This window comes from Corythoichthys intestinalis, chromosome 19, assembly GCF_030265065.1.
Source record: "Corythoichthys intestinalis isolate RoL2023-P3 chromosome 19, ASM3026506v1, whole genome shotgun sequence".
Taxonomy (NCBI): Eukaryota; Metazoa; Chordata; class Actinopteri; order Syngnathiformes; family Syngnathidae; genus Corythoichthys; species Corythoichthys intestinalis.
Window position 1 is genome coordinate 10,612,202 of NC_080413.1, and position 21,207 is coordinate 10,633,408.

The window sequence follows — 21,207 nt, forward strand, 5'->3', positions numbered from 1 at the left end:
AATTGACAACTTCTTGCACCTCTCGAACAGTATTTTATGCCACCGGAGTTAGTCCGGCTTTTGTCATTTCCCTGCCCTGGCTTTGGAGACGAAGGAAAGAGTGTCGTTATAGCGCTTTAGCATCCCCAGCTGGCTGATGACACAGGATAAGGGTAACGATTTCAGCTGATTCATAATTCAGCCCATTGAGGGGAAGATTCAGAACGAGGAAAATGCGACAGAGACCAGAAAATTGTCATCATTGTTTCAATCTCTCCAAAATTTTTACAGGATATTCTTTTTATCTAAATATTTTTCCCCAGTTGCTAAATAAATGCCATGGTCATGACAAATAACAGTCACCGGAGTTAGTCCGGCTTTTGTCATTTCTCTGCCTTGGCTTCGGAGACGGACGAAAGAGCGTAAACAAAACAGGAGGCGTGACAGTTAGCCGACATGCTAACCTGAACCGAGCGGCTTTGCCAAGTCTTTTTCTCGCTTTTCAAACATGAAAAATCACACAAAACTACCTTGACTCATGTCACACATGCGGCAGGGTTGATTTATTCACCGATCGGCCAGCCCCTGGCAGCGCATAAGTTACAGGCAGATGGAGAAGGGAATAAACGCTGAAAATAGCGCATTCTCGGTGGACAAACCGGCTGACTTCGGAGTAGGGGGCTGCTTGAGGCCAAACCGAGGAAAGCGCTATGTGGGCGGGCACGCGAAGAGGACCAAGGGCGGTGTGCGACAAGCCACCGGTCGTCGGCCGTGTGGCCTTCTCGGTGGACAGGGAGTATTGTCACCCACAAAATGCAAGCAACCTCCTTATTAAATAGTTTTCCATGATCCCAGTATTTGACGTAATATAAAAAAACGAAGCTTACTCACTTCCTTGTCTGTCCAATGGTTCCTCGGTTGTTGGACTTGTTTTGGTCATCGCAGTGAACAAAGATCTCTTGGAAATCCAAAAAGCCTCACACAACTCTCCCTTGTGTAGCAACAAAAGCTTGCAGCACCTTGGGCTGGCGTGACGTAAAAGATAAACGAATTAATCCGCAAAATCAGCTGAATCCGCAGTCCTTCTGCATTCTATATAGTAATGGCTGTATTGTGAAAATAATCTCGACCGCTCAAATTCGCCTTCTTCCTCAACCCGAGACTCGAGCCGGAAGTCACTCATTTTCATGGTGCAGGATTAAAAACATTGAATAATTATATCAATCGCTTCGACACACATCCAAGCGGTCCATTTCGTTCAGGAGCATAAAATACTGCGTGTAATATGACATCTGAAGACGGTACACATGCCCACCAATTTGATGTAGAGTGCGGCGTAGGGTCTGAGCACTAACAGGCTGACCCCCACCTCTTCAATCTCTTCAGCAATGCTGACAGCACTCCTGTAACGAGTCACATGACGTTTTTGGAGGGAAAATGACAAGCAGTACTCAATTTGGACATTTAGGGATGTAGTTTCTAAGGGGTATACTCGCTTTTGTTGACAGCGGTTTAGATATTAATGGCTATATTTTGAGGGGAAAATAAATTAACTCTATTATATAAATTGCACACAGACTACTTTTCATTGTGTCAAAGTGTCATTTTGTCAGCGTTGTCCCATGAAAAGATACAGTGCCTTGCAAAAGTATTCGGCCCCCTTGAATCTTGCAACCTTTCGCCACATTTCAGGCTTCAAACATAAAGATATGAAATTTAATTTTTTTGTCAAGAATCAACAACAAGTGGGACACAATCGTGAAGTGGAACAACATTTATTGGATAATTTAAACTTTTTTAACAAATAAAAAACTGAAAAGTGGGGCATGCAATATTATTCGGCCCCTTTACTTTCAGAGCAGTAAACTCACTCCAGAAGTTCAGTGAGGATCTCTGAATGATCCAATGCTGTCCTAAATGACCGATGATGATAAATAGAATCCACCTGTGTGTAATCAAGTCTCCGTATAAATGCACCTGCTCTGTGATAGTCTCAGGGTTCTGTTTAAATTGCAGAGAGCATTGTGAAAACCAAGGAACACACCAGGCAGGTCCGAGATACTGTTGTGGAGAAGTTTAAAGCCGGATTTGGATACAAAAAGATTTCCCAAGCTTTAAACATCTCAAGGAGCACTGTGCAAGCCATCATATTGAAATGGAAGGAGCATCAGACCACTGCAAATCTACCAAGACCCGGCCGTCCTTCCAAACTTTCTTCTCAAACAAGGAGAAAACTGATCAGAGATGCAGCCAAGAGGCCCATGATCACTCTGGATGAACTGCAGAGATCTACAGCTGAGGTGGGAGCGTCTGTCCATAGGACAACAATCAGTCGTACACTGCACAAATCTGGCCTTTATGGAAGAGTGGCAAGAAGAAAGCCATTTCTCAAAGATATCCATAAAAAGTCTCGTTTAAAGTTTGCCACAAGCCACCTGGGAGACACACCAAACATGTGGAAGAAGGTGGTCTGGTCAGATGAAACCAAAATTGAACTTTTTGGCCACAATGCAAAACGATATGTTTGGCGTAAAAACAACACAGCTCATCACCCTGAACACACCATCCCCACTGTCAAACATGGTGGTGGCAGCATCATGGTTTGGGCCTGCTTTTCTTCAGCAGGGACAGGGAAGATGCTTAAAATTGACGGGAAGATGGATGCAGCCAAATACAGGAACATTCTGGAAGAAAACCTGTTGGTATCTGCACAAGACCTGAGACTGGGACGGAGATTTATCTTCCAACAGGACAATGATCCAAAACATAAAGCCAAATCTACAATGGAATGGTTAAAAAATAAACGTATTCAGGTGTTAGAATGGCCAAGTCAAAGTCCAGACCTGAATCCAATCGAGAATCTGTGGAAAGAGCTGAAGACTGCTGTTCACAAACACTCTCCATCCAACCTCACTGAGCTGGAGCTGTTTTGCAAGGAAGAATGGGCAAGAATGTCAGTCTCTCGATGTGCAAAACTGATAGAAACATACCCAGAGTGAATTGCAGCTGTAATTGGAGCAAAAGGTGGCGCTACAAAGTATTAACGCAAGGGGGCCGAATAATATTGCACGCCCCACTTTTCAGTTTTTTATTTGTTAAAAAAGTTTAAATTATCCAATAAATTTTGTTCCACTTCACGATTGTGTCCCACTTGTTGTTGATTCTTGACAAAAAATTAAAATTTTATATCCTTATGTTTGAAGCCTGAAATGTGGCGAAAGGTTACAAGGTTCAAGGGGGCTGAATACTTTTGCAAGGCACTGTATACTTAAATATCTGCAGAAATGCGAGGGGTTTACTCACTTTTGTGATACACTGTAAAACTCATCATATGATAATGTTGCTTAAAGGTTGGGGACAAGTTCAGCATCCTGAAAAGTTGGTAGTGTTATGTCCCTAGCGTCCCTATTCAAAACTACGCCCTTGATGTAATGAATGTGGAACGGGAGATGTGATATATGCCATAAAGCAGTCAGAATATTTGTAGTTTTTTTTTTTTTTTTTTTTTTGGGTGGCAGGATTCAATTAGTGCCGGTGAAAGCGATACAGACCCCCTTAAGATATAAAAAGAGAGGTCATTCGACTAGTGGTCAGTCGACATATTATCACAAATGTTATGAAAATATTTTATAAAGGTTGAAAAGTTACCTAGTTCTGCTTTAAAACTCTGTTACTACAGTTTGGACCAGGAACATACCACGCTCATTCCACCATGTTCTGACTGACTGATTATAATTCACCTACGTCCTCTCGACTGCAAGATTTGACCACTCTACCCAAAATGTTGCCTTCGGTGTTAATACGGTGCGTCAAAAAGCGCAGGAGAGTTCGAAAAACCGCAGACGAACGAATGAAACAAAGCCGGCTTTTGTGCCTCGGTTCTGGGAGGCCGCTCGTGCTTGTCTCGTACATGCGAAATTAATTAGGAGGAAATACTAAAACACTCGGGTGGAAATTGCTTTCCACCATATGTTGCGCATATGAGGATCAATTTCGTACGCTCGGGCGCAACAGAATGACTCTATAACTCGCCGGGGCTCTTTGATGAAAGCCAATCTGCCACTCAAGGCACATAAAAAGAAGCCCGGGTTCTACGCTACTGTTTGTTCCCCTTTATGGAGTCTTAGGTAATATGATTACTTAACCAGGTTAAGAAAATAGAATGTTTTTTCTGGGTTAAAAATTCGGCATAGTGACAAAAGGCCCAGTGTTCAAGCATGAGAGAACGAGTGGTCTCCACACACCACGAACATGGAGCAACTGTATAATGGTTGGTAAATCGTCGGCGGATGTGACGGAGAGCCGTCACGGTGGGAAATGTTTCGTCAACGTTTCATAGGGGAATCACAACCCTGTAAGTCTACTTTCATGGCATTTTTATCGTCGGAGTCGCAACCAATGAACATCATGTTCTTGACAAGGCTTTGTTGCCAGAACTATATTTTAGTCATTCACAACAATCAACATCAAATTTTTTTTAACTGGGTTGGCATTGAATGATTATGTTTCTGGTCAGTGACGGCAATAGACGTACAATTCATTTGGACAGCAATCGTGAAATCTACCGAATGAACTGGAACTCTTTGAGGTTCATCGCGTAGCTGCACAGTCACACCAGTATATCATGAGAGAATATTGTACAGTGTATCACAAAAGTGAGTACACCCAACGAACAACAAGAATTGTGTTAATAAAAAATAAAAAATAAAAAAATGCCATTAAAGCGATAAATTAGATAGTCCTACTTTAAGCCAAAACTAAAGACTCTGGATGAGTGTTAGACATTTTGTCTGTAACGTTAAATACAATTAGAAAACGATTTAATTAAAAAATATATCCAGTGCCTTGCAAAAGTATTCGGCCCCCTTGAACCTTGCAACCTTTCGCCACATTTCAGGCTTCAAACATAAAGATATGAAATTTAATTTTTTGTCAAGAATCAACAACAAGTGGGACACAATCATGAAGTGGAACAAAATTTATTGGATAATTTAAACTTTTTTAACAAATAAAAAAACTGAAAAGTGGGGCGTGCAATATTATTCGGCCCCCTTGCGCTAATTCTTTGTAGCGCCACCTTTTGCTCCAATTACAGCTGCAAGTCGCTTGGGGTATGTTTCTATCAGTTTTGCACATCGAGAGACTGACATTCTTGCCCATTCTTCCTTGCAAAACAGCTCGAGCTCAGTGAGGTTGGATGGAGAGTGTTTGTGAACAGCAGTCTTCAGCTCTTTCCACAGATTCTCGATTGGATTCAGGTCTGGACTTTGACTTGGCCATTCTAACACCTGGATACGTTTATTTTTGAACCATTCCATTGTAGATTTGGCTTTATGTTTTGGATCATTGTCCTGTTGGAAGATAAATCTTCGTCCCAGTCTCAGGTCTTGTGCAGATACCAACAGGTTTTCTTCCAGAATGTTCCTGTATTTGGCTGCATCCATCTTCCCGTCAATTTTAACCATCTTCCCTGTCCCTGCTGAAGAAAAGCAGGCCCAAACCATGATGCTGCCACCACCATGTTTGACAGTGGGGATGGTGTGTTCAGGGTGATGAGCTGTGTTGCTTTTACGCCAAACATATCGTTTTGCATTGTGGCCAAAAAGTTCAATTTTGGTTTCATCTGACCAGACCACCTTCTTCCACATGTTTGGTGTGTCTCCCAGGTGGCTTGTGGCAAACTTTAAACGAGACTTTTTATGGATATCTTTGAGAAATGGTTTTCTTCTTGCCACCCTTCCATAAAGGCCAGATTTGTGCAGTGTACGACTGATTGTTGTCCTATGGACAGACTCTCCCACCTCAGCTGTAGATCTCTGCAGTTCATCCAGAGTGATCATGGGCCTCTTGGCTGCATCTCTGATCAGTTTTCTCCTTGTTTGAGAAGAAAGTTTGGAAGGACGGCCGGGTCTTGGTAGATTTGCAGTGGTCTGATGCTCCTTCCATTTCAATATGATGGCTTGCACAGTGCTCCTTGAGATGTTTAAAGCTTGGGAAATCTTTTTGTATCCAAATCCGGCTTTAAACTTCTCCACAACAGTATCTCGGAGCTGCCTGGTGTGTTCCTTGGTTTTCATAATGCTCTCTGCACTTTAAACAGAACCCTGAGACTATCACAGAGCAGGTGCATTTATACGGAGACTTGATTACACACAGGTGGATTCTATTTATCATCATCGGTCATTTAGGACAACATTGGATCATTCAGAGATCCTCACTGAACTTCTGGAGTGAGTTTGCTGCACTGAAAGTAATGGGGCCGAATGATATTGCACGCCCCACTTTTCAGTTTTTTATTTGTTAAAAAAGTTTAAATTATCCAATAAATGTTGTTCCACTTCACGACTGTGTCCCACTTGTTGTTGATTCTTGACAAAAAAATTAAATTTCATATCTTTATGTTTGAAGCCTGAAATGTGGCGAAAGGTTGCAAGATTCAAGGGGGCCGAATACTTTTGCAAGGCACTGTGTATATTAAAAAAAGGCATGTCCGATATTTTTTTGATATATTTTTTTTTTACTTTGGAAATGGTGTGATCGGACGGACATCCTTAATTATTACTGTACGTCGACTAAAACTAGACAAAATTTGTCTTGAGTTTCCATCAACAAAAACCAGACGAAGACAACCACATTTTGAGATGACTAAAATGTGACCAAGACTAATAAGTATTATCATCCAAAAGACTAAGACTCAGATCGAAATTAAAAGGGCTGCCACAAACAACACAGGTTTAGCCACAGCTGGTTGCTAAAATCGACCAAAACTGAAAAGTTACCAAGGGATGCGTTAAATGTACAGTTTCTGCTCACAGATTAAGAAAATGACTGTGACTCAGATCAAATGCTCAAGGAAACCACCATCTCATCAAATGAGAATAGAATCAAGGCTCCTTTTTCAGCTGTCTTCCTGGGTGGGTTGAATTGAGGTAGTCTTGATCCGATACGTGCGGTATGACCACAACCTGACTTTGATCTCATCTTGTGTACTCACTCTGTTAGTTTCAGCCAAATTTCGTCTCAGGAGTCTACACGGTGTGAAAAAACAAACTACAAAGTCATGGCCTAGCAGCGAGACACAACAGTTTCTTGTTCTTACTTGTCGGCATGTCAAGTCAAAAGACTTCCTCGAGCAGTGGCGTCGACACTTGAATAGTTGCCTTGATCAGATTAATCATTAAAGTCAGGAGATAGGAGCATATCTGGCCTTTGTTTTTAACCCAATCTCCATGCTGTGACACCTTTGTTTGGTTAGGGCGTCTGGGACCACCTAGATGAATGTAACTTTTGTTTGCGCAAACCGCACATTTCTCGACTTGAAGTCTTCTTCTTCCTCCCACTTCTTTGACAGTCGCCTTTTTATCTCTAGGAACTCTTCCTATTATTATTATGATATTTTTTGGAGATGTGATGCATGACTACAGAAGAAGCAACTGTCCAGAGGTAAGCGCCACAAAAACATCTCAAAATGGGGTGGTGTTTTTTCCCTGCTGATTCTTAGGAGATATACAAGCAGGTGATTACTGGAATGTCTGAAGTTGAAGGAAGATGGTGTGTTCTGATTAGAGCCTCAAGACGACTGCTGACACTCAATCAAAGGTGTTCATGTTCTTCCTGTCTCTTGTGGCTTCTGATATCCCAAATGTAGTGGTTTATGTTTGTATTCTCATGGATTCCAGTCGTTTTCCTCAATGATGACTATAAAAAAAATATTTTGTGGACAAACATTTTTTCATGACGATGATGAGACAAAAACGAACTAAAAACGTATCTTCGGAGACTAAAACGTAACCAGATGAATGCCAGTTTTCATCTGACGAAACGAGAATGAGATAAATGTGCACCATAGTTTACGTCAGTTGTTCACAATGTGTGACATTTTTATGTGTCCTTAACCATCATCGAAGCAGTGTCTGGTTGTGTCACTCATGTGACGTTCTGCTACCCCCTGCTCCAACTCACCGGTGTCCTCTCCTCTCCAGGCTTGCTTGTTTTTAAACACACAGCAAGATTTGTTTTTCTTATCTTGGCAGGAAAGAATATGCAATGTTGCTTTAGTCCAGTGATTCTCAATTATTTTCTATTATGCCCCGCCCCCTAGGAAGACGTAAATGTTTCGCGCCCTCCCAACTCTGCAGTGACAAATTAAATTGTAAATTATATATATATATTATATCTAACCCTATGATTATGAGTCCACCTCTGCATAACATTGTCCTTTTTAATATACAAGGAAAAAATATAGATCAACTTACACTAAAGTATAACTTTATTAACATTGTTTTGTTTGTAACAGAAAAGATTTAAAGTGCATCAGTTTGCCTGAATTAAAACAATTAAAAAAAATACAGTATACCCAACGGACATTTTTTGTCCATTTTATACTGACAAATAAAATTTAATAAAATCAATAAATTGAATAATAATAAATTCAAATTGATTAGCCACATTAACTTATGAGGACGATATGCCATAAAATTTGACCAAAAACCCCCCACAAATTAATAGAACAAAAATGACAGTGTCATGAGACAGAGGGACAGTTTTTATTTTTGCTGCAGGCAATATCCGCTCCTTTGCTATGGTGTGGGGTTATTTTGCACTAAGCAACTTGGTATCCTACCTCAGGGGTCCCCAACCTTTTTTGCACCACGGACCGGTGTTATTTGGGTCTTTTTTTGTCACGGACCGGTGTTCTGACAAATTTTGCAACCCATCAAAAATTGCAACGATGCGGTTCTGCGCATGCGCGTAACGTTAAACATAGCCGCAAAATGCGCAAATGCAGCTATTCCAAAGTAAACACTACAAACTTTCTTTAAAGAAAGGAATATTAACTTACGTTTGATCATGGAAGGACTTGTAGAAAAGTTCTCCTCAGATTCATCCTGCCATGTAAGCTTCACACAACAGCTGCACACCGCGCTCACCATTAAACACCTTTGCCTTGTCGTTAAACAGTAATTAAGAAGCCCGGTTCACAAAGATACGATGTTGGAAATTGTAGCAAGGTTGTCAACGCTCCTGTCGCGATGTCAGGAAATTCCAGAATGACTTTAATCCAGAACCTCGGTAGAGTTGTTGTCTCAAATGTACGTTTAATAAGGTCGCCGTCATTTGCGATCTCTCTGTTTATTCACAAACGGGTCACGAATCCACTCCTTCGCAGTTCGTGGGTGTTCGAGGTTGTAGGCTCGTCAGGTGCCCTTTTCGCCGTAAAAATATTTCCAAAGACGTCTGTTTTCCTGTTATCTTCACTCGTGTGGGGGATAATTATTTCCGGGAACAAATGTAATGCACCGCGGCCTAGTAATACGCTATTATCGAGGACAAGCGCACATAGATATATTATATACACAAACAAGATGTATTGCTAGCAGTCCAATCAATGGACTTCTATGACAACATTGTAATCTATCTCGTAGTATTATATCTAGAGTAGACAGAGATATTGGCGTGTTAAGCAGGGGCACAGGGTTAATTCGGCCAGAATGCGGTCGTTAATAAATTATTTTTTCTTTGCGGCCCGGTCGCAAATGCGCCACGGACCGGTACCGGTCCGCAGCCTGGCAGATGGGGATCCCTGTCCTACCTTATATGATGCTAATAGTGCTTGCTGGTTTACTGATGTAACACTAACAAAGCGGAATGATTGTTGGCAATATTCGAAAAATAAATCAAGCAGCTTATCAATGTGATTTGGGTCTAATGTCTTTAAGTGACGTCTTAATTGATTTGGTGTCCTTCTATCCGCTGCTAACATTTTCAGACACAGTAAACACACTTTCCTCGCCTCCCGCTATATGAGAAGTCAACGCCAAAAGCCAAACGTGACATACACTTCATCATATTTCCTTGTTTGAGCTCTTCATATCTACAATGCTCTTTGCTTTGTGGTCTTGTTTGGTTAAAAAATACTGCACACGCTCTGAAAATGAGAGCACCACTGCCACCCACTGAGTGGATATGCAATTACACTGTATTCTAGTATCGCAAAAAAGTAAGTTCCCCCAAGATCACATGTGCCACCCCCGGCATTGCTCAGTGCCCCCTACGATTTGAGAAGTACTGCTTTAGCCTTCTAAAGTCTGTGCTAAGTGATCATCACACACGAAATGTAACTCATAGCCAGGGGTGAAAGTGGGCCAGAACGGTCAGGAGCACAGTTCCGGTATAAGATTCAGGGCCAGAACGCAGTTCCGGTATAAGATTCAGGGCTGGAATGCTGTTCCGGTACACGTTGCTTTGATTCCGAAAATATGACGGCAACTGTCAAAACGCTATGTAAAAAAAAAAAAATTTTTAAAAATGCTAAGCTGCCACACATGCATTTCATCTCCAAGAAGAAAACAATCCAACAACATCAGATTTACATACACAAGTGTTAACAACAAGCAGAATAAAGTGCTTGTGTTTCCACCGATGTTTATTATTACTTTATTCCACGGACGGCATTCCCCAACTGCTGCAATTTTCTGAGTCTGACGTTGATGAGTCACATCAATGTGCGAATGCACGCAGCAAAACAAAATGCCTGGACTCATTTATCCATTCAATTGGCTGACATACTGACATGTGATCAGCAGCGATAGTTAGCTCTGATTGGTTCAAATGTGCATGTTTTCTGGAACAGCAAAAAAAAAAAAAGTTAGTTGAATTGATGCGACAAAAAAGGGCCACGCAACAGAAAATGGATCAAATCTTTAAGAGCAAGGAAAGAGTTAAGGAGGCTTATTTATCATATTTAGTTTTATTTACTCTGATGGGGAGGTTCAGAAGATCTTAGCTGTCAATGTGCACTTTGGACTTACAGGTATATTTGTTCATTTATGTTAGGCTACTTATTCATTTCCTTATGATTTAAAAAAGTCAACGTTTGCGCAATCATCAAAATATATTCCATTTCATTCTGCATAATATTAGTCATTTGTACTTGTTTCTGAATGTATGTTAGTTTTATAAAAAATAAATAAATAAATAAATAAAAGTAAATGTTTATAGTAACTTCAATTTTAATATACATTCTATGTTCTTAAGCAGTTAAAATTGAGATTTGACATTTAGTTTGTGAGGAAAATAAAAATTAGGAGATGGAGGTTGGGGTTATTGGTGTTTTTGTTAACTTTTATTTTGCAAATCATTGAAAATATACAATTTTGAATGAAAATCAGTTTTTGTACGTGCTATAAAAATAACTGTGCCAAAACAGTTTTCTTTGCATTTCAGTAGTTTTAAGAGGTTTGACACCCCCCCCCCCCCCCCCCTAAAAATGAAAAACAAACAAAAAAATAAATAAATCTAATTTCTGGCTCAGTGGCGACCTTCACGTCGGGGAGTTCCGGTAAGAAATTCTAGCCACTTTCACCCCTTGTCGTAGCGTTAGCAGAGCATTCGCGTTAACATTAGCTGGTGCAAACTTTCAGACTTTTTTTTTTTTTTTTTTTTTTACACACAGTACGTGGCGTCCAGGTTAATTGAAAGTAATCTACTATTTTCCTGCTGAGTGTATTTTATCACCAGGAACTTGGCGTTGTCCTTATAGATGCTACTGTATGTGCTATAAATTATTAGAAAGCTTTATTTATTTTTATACTGAAACTTTTACATTTTACAGACGAAAACATTTGGAAATGACTAAAATATGACTAAGACTATTAAGTATTTTCATCCAAAACACCAAGACCAAAACAACACTGATTCCAGTTTTCATATCAGGTAGAATCATAAAACTTTTTGATGTTCATATGGAGTTGTTTATAGGGCTGCAGCTATTGATTATATATGTAATCGAATAATCTATCAATTAGTTAGTTCGAATAATCGAGTCATCGGATTACAAACATTTAATGTGTTGCAGAATTTTAGGAAATGTAAAACAAGTATTCATGCTTGCAAGTTATTATTTTGGCTTGCTAAGAATACACTTTCAAAAGAGGATTAAATGCGAATACAAAATGAAATTCCTGAGCGTTTCTTCGAACGATGCAGAATTTCAGTGCATTTCACAGGAGCAAATAATGAATTTAAAAATAAATTAAAATACCTGACCTTGGCCTCAAACAATATTAAAAAATAAATTAATGGGGCTCTTAGTACAACAAAGGAACAATTGGCTAACTTGCATAGAAAAAGTCTGCTAGCTTAAATGCTATAAGATGCTAAAGTTTTATTTCATTTATTTTTTACAATGGTCTTAACAAATTGTTCGAACATATTCTCAGAAAAAAACAGCTAATTGTACTTCTAAACTAAATACTTAATGCATTAATAAACATATTAGCTCAAACAAAAACATACCTTATGTTGGTCTTAACATGGAGCAGGTGGATTCAGCCATGTTAGACGAGTTATGGCACATTCACTGTTGCCACCAGAAGGCAGTGTATCCACTCAAATCAATAAAATTAAATACAACACTTTTAAAACAGACCATCACACCCAGCAAAATTTGATTCGATGCTTTTTTTCTAATCGAATTACTCGAGTCAATGGATTATTTGTTGCAGCACTAGTTGTTTATAACAGTGTACGATTCACTTTCCGAAACCAAAACATTTGCTGTTGACCAAAAAGTCAGGAACTGTCCATAATTCATATTCTGGTACCAGTTTAAATATAAACTCATGACATTTCTTCAGATCCGGTTGTGCAATGGCAGCCACTGAGTTAACGTTGGCCCAGATTGTGGTACTCGGTGACCCAAGTATTCTTTGAGGTGGTAGAGAAGAGTCTTTTCCACTACTTTTTCCTCTCATTTTGCATCCTGCAGCTTATACTGCAGTGCGGTTTATTTGTTGATTTATTTGGGTTAATAGGTAACACTTTATTTGACAGCGGCGTCATAAGACTGTCATGATTGTGACATGACACTATCATGGGCATTAATGACATTATGAATTATGTCACTAATTCCATTTATGTCCAGCTCGGATCTTTTTTTCCATTCAGAACTGCCAGATGACACAAAATGACATCTGTCATAAGCATTCATTGATGCTCATGGCAGTATCATGTCGTAATTATGATGGTCTTAAGACAGTCTTATGGCGCCACTGTCAAATAAGGTGTTACCAAATACCATAACTAGTAATTAATGAAACAACTAGAACAGTAACTGAAGAAATAATTAGCACAAAACATGAGTTTGATTGTTATTTACATCTGTAGCGCGGCAATGCATGCTAGGACGCATATTGGACGCAGTGTTGTTTATGGCTGCCATTTTAATTTTCGTCTTTGCTTTCATCTTTTGGACGATAATACTTATTAGTCTTAGTCATATTTTAGTCGTTTCAAAATGTGTTGGTCTTCGTCTACTTTTTGTTGGCGAAAACTCAGACTAATTCAAATTAGTTTTATTCGATGTTAACTCAATACTTTCGTCTGTAAGATTCAAAAGTTTCACACAAAAATAAAACCCAAATGAACATTGACAGACGAGCACATATTGTAGCATCTACAAATCTATCACGTGATAATACACACTCAGCAGGAAAATGGTAGGCTACATTATTTTCAATTAGTTATACCCGCCTGGAAGCCATGCCACGCCTGCATGTAAAAAAAGTTGTCCGAGAATTTAGGAGGACGCTCGCCGTTACCAATAGCCTAATGCTAACGTGAACGGGAATGCTATGCTAACACTATGAGTTACATTTAGCACTCAGCACAGACCTTACTAGGCTAAAACAACATTGTCTTATTGTCTGTTGCCGAGATAAGAAGACAAATCTTACCGCGTTTGTCTCAAAACAAGCAATGGGGAGACTGGAGAGGACACTAGACTTGTGGGTGATTTGGAGGGTTGCAGCACGTCACATGAGTGACACAACCAAGCAGCTAGCGACACATATAATGTCACACATTGTGAACATACGACGAAAACTATGGCGCATTCTCGTCTCGTGAGACGAGAACTGGTATCATTGTCGTAAGTTTTAGTCTCCCAAGATAGTTTTTAGCTCGTTATCGTCTCGTCATCGTCATGAAAAAAATTGTCCGTCGACGAAATATTTTTGTTATAGTCATCGTTGACGAAAACAACACTGATTGGATGACAACAGTGTTGACAGCAGGTGGCAGCAGAGGTTGACTATCTCCCTTAAGGGAGCAGTGATGGCCAAATGAAGCTTCTTGAAGCAATGAAGCTTTGCAGCCAGTTGGTTCAAAGCTTCATGGTGGTTCATTTGGTACAATCTTATGATGCCGCTGTCAAATATGGTGTTAACGGTTAAAATCTTTTTGTGTAAATATCCCATAATATAGTGAGGACAGCTGCGGCTTATTATCCAGTGGGGCTTATCTATGAACAAATGCCGTTTTCATGCCAAATTGGTGTGTCGCGGCATATACTCAGGTGCGCCTTATAGTCCGAAAATTACAGTACATGGATAACTCTTTTTCTACTTAAAACGTCAATGACTATTCCAAAGACTAAAACCTCTCAAACTTTGACACTGCAGCAGGGCCGTTCCTGACCAATTTGGTACCCTGGGCAACATATTTGTTGTTGACCCCCCACTATTTTCACCACATATACAGTGCCTTGCAAAAGTATTCGGCCCCCTTGACCCTTGCAACCTTTCGCCACATTTCAGGCTTCAAACATAAAGATATAAAATTTTGATTTTTTTGTCAAGAATCAACAAGTGGGACACAATCGTGAAGTGGAACAAAATTTATTGGATAATTTAAACTTTTTTAACAAATAAAAAACTGAAAAGTGGGGCGTGCAATATTATTCGGCCCCCTTGCGTTAATACTTTGTAGCGCCACCTTTTGCTCCAATTACAGCTGCAAGTCGCTTGGGGTATGTTTCTATCAGTTTTGCACATCGAGAGACTGACATTCTTGCCCATTCTTCCTTGCAAAGCAGCTCGAGCTCAGTGAGGTTGGATGGAGAGTGTTTGTGAACAGCAGTCTTCAGCTCTTTCCACAGATTCTCCATTGGATTCAGGTCTGGACTTTGACTTGGCCATTCTAACACCTGGATACGTTTATTTTTGAACCATTCCATTGTAGATTTGGCTTTATGTTTTGGATCATTGTCCTGTTGGAAGATAAATCTCCGTCCCAGTCTCAGGTCTTGTGCAGATACCAACAGGTTTTCTTCCAGAATGTTCCTGTATTTGGCTGCATCCATCTTCCCGTCAATTTTAAGCATCTTCCCTGTCCCTGCTGAAGAAAAGCAGGCCCAAACCATGATGCTGCCACCACCATGTTTGACAGTGGGGATGGTGTGTTCAGGGTGATGAGCTGTGTTGCTTTTACGCCAAACATATCATTTTGCATTGTGGCCAAAAAGTTCAATTTTGGTTCCATCTGACCAGAGCACCTTCTTCCACATGTTTGGTGTGTCTCCCAGGTGGCTTGTGGCAAACTTTAAACGAGACTTTTTATGGATATCTTTGAGAAATGACTTTCTTGTTGCCACTCTTCCATAAAGGCCAGATTTGTGCAGTGTACGACTGATTGTTGTCCTATGGACAGACTCTCCCACCTCAGCTGTAGATCTCTGCAGTTCATCCAGAGTGATCATGGGCCTCTTGGCTGCATCTCTGATCAGTTTTCTCCTTGTTTGAGAAGAAAGTTTGGAAGGACGGCCGGGTCTTGGTAGATTTGCAGTGGTCTGATGCTCCTTCCATTTCAATATGACGGCTTGCACAGTGCTCTTTGAGATGTTTAAAGCTTGGGAAATCTTTTTGTATCCAAATCCGGCTTTAAACTTCTCCACAACAGTATCTCGGAGCTGCCTGGTGTGTTCCTTGGTTTTCATAATGCTCCCTGCACTTTAAACAGAACCCTGAGACTATCACAGAGCAGGTGCATTTATACGGAGACTTGATTACACACAGGTGGATTCTATTTATCATCATCGGTCATTTAGGACTACATTGGATCATTCAGAGGTCCTCACTGAACTTCTGGAGTGAGTTTGCTGCACTGAAAGTAAAGGGGCCGAATAATATTGCACGCCCCACTTTTCAGTTTTTTATTTGTTAAAAAAGTTTAAATTATCCAATAAATGTTGTTCCACTTCACGAGTGTCTCCCACTTGTTGTTGATTCTTGACAAAAAAATTAAATTTCATATCCTTATGTTTGAAGCCTGAAATGTGGCGAAAGGTTGCAAGATTCAAGGGGGCCGAATACTTTTGCAAGGCACTGTATATTAGTCAAATAGCTGTTGATTGTGAAACCAGCATGACATAACCATAATAGAGCCTAAATTCTTGCAGCCTACTGCACCTTTCTATTGGATCCGCCTCTATCTTTGATGGGCGTAGTTAAAAGAAAATAAATTCTTAAAACACTGCAACTACACAGGACTATCCAATAGTAATGAATTAAATAATATGTGATAGCAAAAAAAATAAATTTTTTTACATGAACGTGATCGCCATTTTAATGATTTAATGAAACATTTAAAAACAAATATTTTAATTTAAATCCGTGGCACTTTTAGTCCCCCGTACCACAGAACTTTGAAATTATTAATTGCATATTTAATGGTGTATTTACTTAATTAACCTTGGCACTTTTAGGCAAGGCAAATTTATTTGAAAAGCACAATTTAACACAAGGTAAAAGTGGTTCACATCACATGTATATAAGCAAGACAATTTTAGTCCCCCATACACTTTGTCCAAATTTCTCTCAAATGAGATGGGGAGCAAATTTAACCGAAACTATTCCACAGCTGGCTGAATACTGAAAATATTTCTAAAACAACAGCCTGGCTAATGATACAGTATAATTTTGCTTTAGCAGTAAGTCATATAAACTCTATGTAAATAACCGCTAGCTTGCAGTTGCGCTAAGTATACGTGCTTATGGTGTTGAAAAAAATCATCACAACAAACCTCTGTTTTTCTTCACGTTTATGCTCTCTTCTTTCTTTTTATTCTGACCCGGAGGGCTTTTGTCTTTTCATGGAGTGACTTGTCATCATAACGTAGCTCAATTGCAGAGGCCAAAAATAGCACCTTCAGGTAGCTTGCTGGTCTGCTGGATGGTGAGACTAGGGTCTGTGGTGAAATTATCGCATCACAGGAAAAAGTGAAACGGGCAGAAGGCACACTAGAAAAATGATTTCATTATTATTTAAAGACTTATTAAGAACAGCTTTGTTGTTCTTTTGTTCTATTGTTTTGTATAATTTTTTGAATACTGCTATCATTAAATATTATTTCAATATTTTTCTTGACGCCCTTTTGGACGCTGCTGCGCCCTTCAGCATTTGCCTAGCTCGCCATATGGGCCGCATGGGTCTGCACTGCAGTATCAGACAGTGTTTCTGTTTGCTGGATGAAGATTTCACGTCACGATGGTTTTGAAGTTCTCAAAACCCTCTTCGAGGCATCAAAGCATTTTTCCACAGCGGCAGAGTTACAAGCTCTTTGTGGCACGCTTCATTTGTCGGGAACGTTCGGCGGGGCGACTCGTTTCACCGTGGAGTCCCGCAGTGGGCTTGGGTTACACCCGAGCGGTATTACAAGCCGATGACTGACAGGAAAAATCGGGTGAGCGTTTTTGCGGGGCTCCAACTGAAACGCCAATAAGAAGGAGATGGAAACAACAGATTAGATCTCCCGCTTTCTTCTGGTTATCGGGAAATAATAGCTTTCAAAAGGAAGCCGTTTCAAAAGCGGTCTTTAATCAATTTCTCTCTCGTATAAATAAGACGCCGATGGGCTCTAATTTGCGTCCTCATGGTGTCCAGGCATCTCCCCGGCGAGCTCTCCTTTACACCGCAACGGGCCTTGATGCCATGTGTGAGCGTCAAAGCTTCCAAGGCTCCCTGGTGGTAAAAATCGCATTGCCAAAATGACCACGACCTCTAAATGAAACACTACCCCCATTTTAAAAGGTTCCATTCAAAGCCATTGGTTCTTTCATTCTTTTTTTTTTTAAAGCGCATAAGGTAGCAATTTCCCTCAAATATGGCGTGGCCCAATAACTGCAGAAGTAACTGACACCATGTCAGCGCCAATGAAAGATTTTTTTTTTATGATGTGTATGTATGAAGCACGAGCTAGATCAAACATGATACAAAAGGGTAATAAAGAGTCGCGTGATTGTTTGCAAACATGAACAAACTCGAGAGTTATATTGTTCTTCATGACCACGCAGCTCTGTAATTCTTTATATCCTTTTTGTTTTATAGTGCGAGTGGTCGGCCCTGAAGCACTGAGGGAGTACATTGTTCATTCCAGAGCCTGTGCAAATCTGTTTTAAGTTCAAGAGAGGAGGAACCCTTTAATTTAAACCCCCAAAATGAAGTCATTCATTCCCCGCTAAACTGCAGCGTGACCCATAAGGTTAGGTAAACAAATGTCCCTTGCATTACTGTCAAAGAACTCCAGCCCTGGTTCTACCGTCACGTCGACTTCCACTATTCCGTTACAGCTGCGCCGCGTGTAAGAAAATAGATTCGTCCGTTGCTTTTCCTCGCGACTCGGCGGGGAGGGGAAGTGAGTGCCCGAGTCCTGTTCTCAGGAAGCTTCGCCCGCAAGGGAGAAAAACCATCTTGTTCCTGAAGAAAGCGAGAGTACGGGGCCTGCGGTTTAGCCTAGCTCAGCGGGGCTCGCTCGAGCCTCTGACCAGCTTCGGCGGCTCCGACGCGGGCTGGAATGCGAGGAATCCTGCTGGGCTGAGGTTCGAACACAGGGGTCAAAAAACCTCACTGTGCTGCTCGCAGCTCATTTTTCCCTTTCCACTTTTTAGCGGTTTTGTTTGGCTACGGGAGGAATGTCAACTGTAAACCCTCCACTGCTGACAAAGACGTGCCGTTATGAAGTGTTTAAGAGAGTGATCCCTAAAGCCCAGTTTCCACAAAACACTGCTTCGGTACAAAGTGCATTTAAAAAACACGCTTCTTTTGTAATAGTTCCTGAAATATCCAACCAATAATGTTGTCCATCTTAGGTCAGGGTAGATAGCAGTATTGTTTTCGTCAACAATGACCGTAATGAAACTATTTCGTCAACGGACAATTTTTTCATGACGATATTAAGACGATAACGAGTTAAAAACGTGTCTTGCCGGGAACCTGGCAATCACAGTAATAGGGTGGTAGGTGGGTCCCACACTTTTTTTCTATGGCATGGCTCCCGAGGCGTGGCCTCCTCTCTGCCTGGGTTGCCGGCCGCGGGAGTGGGGGAGGTCGGTGCTTCGGTCTCGCGTCGCCCCACGGCAGCTCCTCGGCGTTCTCCTGCCTCCGCTTTCCCCTCTCTCCTCTAACTGGGTATCCGCCCTGTGCTCCGCTGCGGATTGCTGGCTGGGCGGCAGTGTATTGGCTGTATGTTGCCTGCTACGGCGGGGGACCCCGCCCTGCCCTGGGCTTGGTGGGCCGCTATGGGCCACGTGGCGTGCCGTGTCGGCTGGGGGGCTGTGGTGGTGGCTCGTGGCCCGGGTGGGCGGGCGGGTTTGGGGACGGGCGTGGGGTTGATGGTGCATCCCCTCTTGCCATCCCCGAGGGCAGGTAGATGGGCGCGGGGTGGCCCAGGGGACCACCCTGGGTTCTGGGGGGGTGGGGGGGGCTCCTTTGCTGGGCTGCGGGAGGAGGGATGGGCTGCGCTGCCCCCCCCCCCCCCCCCGCCCTCCGGGACCGCCCTCCCTCCCCGGGCTGGCTGGGTTGGGGCCGTGGCCCTGTGTCGGCTCCGCTCGTCTGCGTGGCTGTTGCGTGCCCGGCGGGGCTCGCGTGCCGCTGGATGTGATTGGGCGCGCTCGGGCGGGGGGTCCCGGTGCCGGGATTGGCGATGGGGCGGCGTAGGGTCGGTCGCCAACGGGCTTCCACTCACAAGGGATTCACATGATTACTGGGTTCTCGATCACAGAGATGATTTGTGTACACTCTACCCCTTTCTATCACTTAGCTCATAGACTCCCCCACCTTCTTCCCCCTCTTTCCCTGGTCAACAGGCCCCCCACATGGTGTCAACCGGAAATACATTTAGCTGACGATAGCACCAACATATTAGTAGTTAGTGTAGTTAGGCGTTCAATGTATTTCTTGTTGTTGTTTGTGTTTCTTCTTTTTTTTCTCTTGTGTTTCTTTTCTTCCGTTCCCCCATAACCCCTTCCTGTTCACTCTTTTGTCATAATAAATGAGGTATGTTGAATGATCACAAAGGGAGTATGTCAGACTCTCAATGTGAAACAATAAAACTGTTCAGACTATACAGGCACTTAGTCTTCCATTATCCGTGTCAAACAGCTGAACAGGACCGGTTAAAAAAAAAGAGAGAGAAAAAAAAAAACGTGTCTTACTAGACTTGTAGACTAATACATAACAAATGCCAGTTTTCGTCTGACGAGAAAAGAACAAGACGAAAATGCGCCATACTTTCCGTCACATGTTTACAATTTGTGACATTTTTAGATGTAGTTAGCAGTGTCTGGTTGTGTCACTTACAGTGGGGAGAACAAGTATTTGATAAACAGTCAATGGGAAAACCCATTGGCAGTGTATCAAATACTTGTTCTCCCCACTGTATGTGACGTGCATCACCCCCCCCCCACCCGCCCCCGCCCCCTGCCAACTCACCGGTGTCGTACCTTGAGTTGAATTGCGTTAGGTTTGTGCCCTAATTAGGGCCCAAGCACCAACAGGTGCGAAGGCCCTATTGGAATGCTATGGATTCTTATTATTCTTTTTTCAGGGCAAATGAAAATGGCCAATTTGGAGGCCTGAACATGCACGAAAATTTGCACATACATGCGGCTTTGCGTGAAGTTCAATAATCCTGCGACGGTGTGAAAAAATGTAACAAAATGGCTCAGTGGCGCCCCCTTGAAATTTTCAAAAAGGCCTATCCATTTAGGCTTTTTCAACATAGAGTGATGAAATTTGGGGAGTTAATACCTTATGCAAAACTGCTCCAAAAAGTCTCTTGCACCCATATTCCTAACCCAACAGGAAATCAGCTATTTTAGATTGAATCTGAAATTTTTATCGATTAACAGGGTGCACATTTGAGACCTTGGTGCCGAGAGTGTTAGTATTTTTTAGTTCCTCAAAATTGGTGAGAATGTTCATGAGACATATATCTTAAGTTCTCAAAACGGTGAGTTTTCATCTGTTGACCTCAAAACTTTCGGGGAAGCCTTAAAACATGTGTTCAGGTGCCTGATGAAAAATATTCAGGTTTCGTTGAGGCAGAGGGGTCCAAACAGAAAAGTGAAAATGACCGTTGTCATTTCGTCTCGCCACAAATTCTGAACAGTC

General features: G+C 41.6%; 1 protein-coding gene across 2 annotated transcripts in view; it reads left to right on the plus strand.

Annotated features, from left to right (window-relative positions):
• plcb1l (phospholipase C beta 1-like) overlaps positions 1 to 21,207 on the plus strand; it is a 480,463-nt gene that overhangs the window by 152,979 nt on the left and 306,277 nt on the right. The window contains exons 4-5 of one of the 2 annotated variants that reach the window (XM_057823348.1): positions 7,349 to 7,422; positions 7,496 to 7,578. The exons of the other annotated variant lie outside the window; for it this stretch is intronic. The gene's annotated coding sequence lies outside the window, so the exon portion shown is untranslated. The remainder of the gene's footprint in view (positions 1 to 7,348; positions 7,423 to 7,495; positions 7,579 to 21,207) is intronic. 2 annotated transcript variants of the gene reach the window in all.